The sequence below is a fragment of the Choloepus didactylus genome, chromosome 11 (assembly GCF_015220235.1).
Source record: "Choloepus didactylus isolate mChoDid1 chromosome 11, mChoDid1.pri, whole genome shotgun sequence".
NCBI lineage: Eukaryota > Metazoa > Chordata > Mammalia > Pilosa > Megalonychidae > Choloepus > Choloepus didactylus.
In genome coordinates, this window is record NC_051317.1 from 47,167,480 (window position 1) to 47,172,195 (window position 4,716).

The window sequence follows — 4,716 nt, forward strand, 5'->3', positions numbered from 1 at the left end:
CTCACAGTGCTAGGCATAAAGTTGGTAGTAACAGTTAACAAAGAGTGGGCTATGGAACATGTCCTCTTCAACAAAAGGCATCTGAAAATGGTATACCTGCTAAATTGTGCACCAGGTATCTTCCATGGAACCTCTCTTTATTGCATCATTAAAAATATTTCTCTCTGATGATTCATGGATTTGTGACAGTGTGTGACACGTGTACAGGAGACTGAGTTTGGTCCAAATATAAGAATAAAGATATATAGCTTTGAAAGTGAATCAAGTAGTCTTCAATCCTATCCATTTCATCAAAGTGTAGAGGAAAGATGCTTAGAAAGCAATCACCAGACAGATGAAGGTTCAAAGTTCTGTAACAAACTTTTAACCTATAGACTTTCACTGAGCTCATTCATGTGGGACAGGAAACATCCATTCAACTAGCTGGGTGAAGAAAAGACTTCTATTGCTCACACATAACTTGTTCTCCTCTCCTGGGCAATCAAGATTATGCCTTCCTATACCTTACAGTTGGGTGGGGTCATGTGACTACTTCTCACCAACGGGTTGTAACTAGAAGTGATGTATTCCACCTATGGACCGAAACATTAACTTTTGGGGAAAGACCTTCTAAATATCTTTTCCCATTGCACAAGATTTATCTTGTTGATATAGCCACAAAATCAAAACAGTATAGATCACAGCTTGGAGGACAGCTGTCCTAAAATTTTTGAGAATGGAATAAATGTTCTACTATGTGAGGCCAATGATATTTTGGGATAGTTTTTCACAGTAGCATCAAATGACTTATCTGATTAAAACAAGAGCAAATCTCCATGTATCTTTCAAAACTATTAAATATTGTCCATTTTCTCTCTAAAACCACATAAGCAGCCTCATGCTACATCAGTGAAGGCCATAACACACACACACACACACACACACACACACACACACACACACACAAGGACATTCTGAAAGTTGACATTAATCACAAGTAGGAGATGCAGTATAGTTTTTTGTTGTTGTTATAAACTTAATATGTTCTTGTCAATAAGATTCAAATATTACAGTTTTAGAGATGAATTAAAAATACTTTAGATAGAAAACCTGAGTTTTCCTTGCAATTATTATATCAGTGTGGTTCAGTATGACTGACCAACTCATTGTTAAAGTCTTTGAAGTGACACAAATACATAAGAGCTTAGGAATGTTTTACTAGTAGAACTCCCTTGTTCTAGGGATGGAGAAGAGACATCCCTTCCACCTACCTACATAAAGAACACACCTTTTTCTTTTTTTAAAACATATAAGCATATCACTACTTTTATTTTTGCTTAAGCCCAAGTACGCTGTGGGCTAAAAAGTTATTTAGACAAGATGTATGATGCACATTTTGTACAGTAATACAAATTTCAGAGCATAGAGTATAACCATATCCTCTCTCTACTTTATTGTTCAACTCCACATATTACAGTCTCAAAATCAGTATATGTAAAACAAAACACCTCCTGCATCAAAATCAACATTATTAGGATAGTTGTTTAAATAATTTTTTACTGGTTGTAGTAAAGCCAATTGCCCTCATTAAGTACCTACAAGCATTTACTACACTCTTGGTGTTACCTGAATATAACCAAGAATGTGGTACTAAGTAAATAAGATTATATAATCTCAAACATTCAAGGTAAAAGGACTATCTTTTGATTTAAACCTAAACCAAAAATCAATTTTGAAAATATATTTTAAAAATATCCTCCCAAACCACTGTTAACAAACTATTTTTTTTATACAGGATGTTCTGGGAGTAGTAATTTTAGGTGCTTCCACAGATCTTTTGGTGCGGCCATCAATCACCTTCTTTCTCAATATAGGTCTTTGCATTAACCCATGCTATTTCTCTAGCAGCTGTCACAGTTTCTTTGTTGTTCCACTTTGCAAACTTGTTCACTGCCACAGGTAGATTCTCTTGTTCTTCACCATTCTCTAGCGTTTTCTCTGTGACTCTGTGTTTTGCTCCCAGTGATGTTTCAGAGCTAGAGGGTTTCTCTTGGTTTCTTTCTATGTCCTTTTCCATATTTCTCATTTTGTTGGATATTTCATGTCAAGCAACCTATCCTTTGGTCTAGAATTTGGGCTGCTTTCCTTTCTGTCTTTATTTCTTGCTGAAAATTGAACACTTACTTCTTGCTTTCCCTATATTTGTGTTTATCATTTTTCTCTTATCTTTCCTACCTAACTTCCATATATTCTTCCTTTTCTTTGCTTTTCTCTTCCTTCTCTCCTCCTTTCTCACTGTATTTGTCATGGTCATTTTGTTGTCTCTTTCAAGTTCTCCTGGGGGATATTTCTCCCTATCTTTCTCCATGTTCCACTCTCTGTCATTTCTTTGTCTTTCTCTTTGGTCTCTTACTCTTAGTTTATCTTCTTCTTCATACGACTTCCAGTGAAATTCTCCATGATTGGACTTGCTATGCCTATGGAAATTCTTCTTTTCTTTTAGTAATCTCGGTGAGTGATATACCTCTTCTGGACTCTAGATTGTCTCTCTTGGAACTTATCTTTCCTTTTCTTTTGTCCTCTTTTTGTATGGCATTTGGCACTGTATCCTCTCTCTTCACTAGATGACTGTGAGTGGATTTGATTCCTGTGATGCTTGGGGTCATTTTGGGAGGTCACTGTACTTTTTTACAGTTCACTTAATTATTTTTTTTCCATTTTGCCATCCCCACTTCTCTTAGCATCAAAATCACTGTCTGCATCTGGGTTTTCCTCTACCTTCATAACAGTACGGGGAATGCATTTCTCTTGTGGTAGTCTGTTCTCTGAACTCACTTCATCAGGGTATCCTCTTCATTTCTCTTCCTTTATTCCAGACCTGGTTTCACAAAAGTTGCATTAAAGTACTTCCTCTTCACCAACTGCTTGATTTAATAAGTGCCTATAAAATCCACTGATGTCTTTCTGCTTAGTTACATCCAAATGTACTGTTTCATTACTTGCTTCTTAGCTGCTACCCTCTGAAGGCTCTCACTCACAGAAGTCTCTTCATCACCATCAGAATCATTCCCAAACACTGATGGTTTTTGCAAAACAGAGTGCAGCTGCTGTCTTCTCTTTTGCAAAATAAGCCCATTCTACCTGCCCGGAATCATCATCTTGCTGCCATCTCTGCTGAATGTGGCCGATGCCAATGTGATGCCAATGCTGATCATGGAGTCATTGCATAAACTCCCACCTGGCTTTGAACCAGAACCCACCTTTTTAAGGCTTCAGTCCCATGTGCTTCACCTCTAAGTCTATGGGCAAGGAGGTTATGACTATTCTTTGCAGGGAATGAACATTCTGTCAAGATAGTCCTGCTCCCATCTTCATAAATATGATCTTCCAAGACCAATCACTCATTCTTTGGAAATCCTACTGACAAGAAGTGGGCTGATTAGTTTTTAAACCAAAAGGCTCAGGAATGTGTTAGACAGGGATAATGATTAAATGAATCTCAAGGCCTTGGTTTAACTATATAATGAGACTATATATTTCCTTGTCTATCCTCATCCCTAATTATTCACAGCTAGATTGTCCAATATAGATTAAACAGGATCTATGAAATCCAATTTCAACATTTAGGTAGTTCAAGAACAGAGAGCCAATGTCCAGATGTCCTGAATTTGATTATAAATCCCCTTCAATTAGCAAATTCCCAAGCTGAAATTAAATAGGAAATTAAATAGGAAATTCCACTTGGGAGTTAAAATACAAATGAAATATCAAAATTTTGAAATGGAAATTGAAATCCAAAATAAAATTATTTTCCTTGTGAATTAAAGGCTAAACAAATTGGTGCCCAAAATTAATCCCCCTCAAGGTTTCAATCTAGATAGTCCCAGATAGAGGGTTTCTCAGTGTATAGGCAGATTTGCTTTTTTCCCAAAAAGCCTGGGCTGTATCTCATAGAAATAAGGGTGGTGCCCCTGGGGTACCAGGGGTTTTATTACTTTGATGGCATGGCTTTTTATCCAGTCATTTTTCTAGAGTCCAGATATGTAAAAGGACACACATAAGCCCAGTACTGTGCCCATATCAACCTAATTTGGAAACCTAACGATGCCAAGAGAAAGGAGTCATTTCAAGATTTCTCAGGATTGAATTCCTAGAGGTACCAAAGATGATAGAGGCTTAGCTGTGGATGAGAAAAGGAGGGTTGACAGTGAAAATCTTGATCACACATGTCAGAATTTCCCAGTGCAAAGATGGAACCATACCAAGAGATTCCCTCTCAGAGGGTGGTGTCTGAGAAATGCAATCTGAGAAATGGTTCTTGTGTTGCAAAGTTGAAAAATGGGCCGTAGTGATGAATTTGACATTCTTTTTCCCCCATTCATGTATTTCAAAGCTCTTAATTTCCAATTTGCCTTTGCATTACTTCTTTAAAACAACCCAGAACAAAGTTATGTATGGGTGCTCTCAGGTAATAAAGCATCATTACCTTACCATAAGAATTAATTTTATTTTCTGTGACACAGTCATGTTTCCATGGTGAGAATTTCCTTCTGAGGAAGTTTTCCCGTCACCTCAGCTTTATATCAGCTGGAGAAACACCCTCAAGATACTTATGATCTGACACTACCGTTTATGCTTCTGGGTCAGGTGGAAACCAATGCTAAGGCTTTGTGATGCTCCTGATACTGCCTTTCTTCAGATTTGAAACCTCCAGGCTGTACAATTTTATTATTACTA

At 37.2% G+C, this 4,716-nt stretch overlaps 1 pseudogene; it reads right to left on the minus strand.

Annotated features, from left to right (window-relative positions):
- Positions 1 to 1,828: 1,828 nt before the first annotated feature.
- On the minus strand, positions 1,829 to 3,194 carry LOC119506006 (annotated as a pseudogene).
- Between the last annotated feature and the right edge of the window lie 1,522 nt (positions 3,195 to 4,716).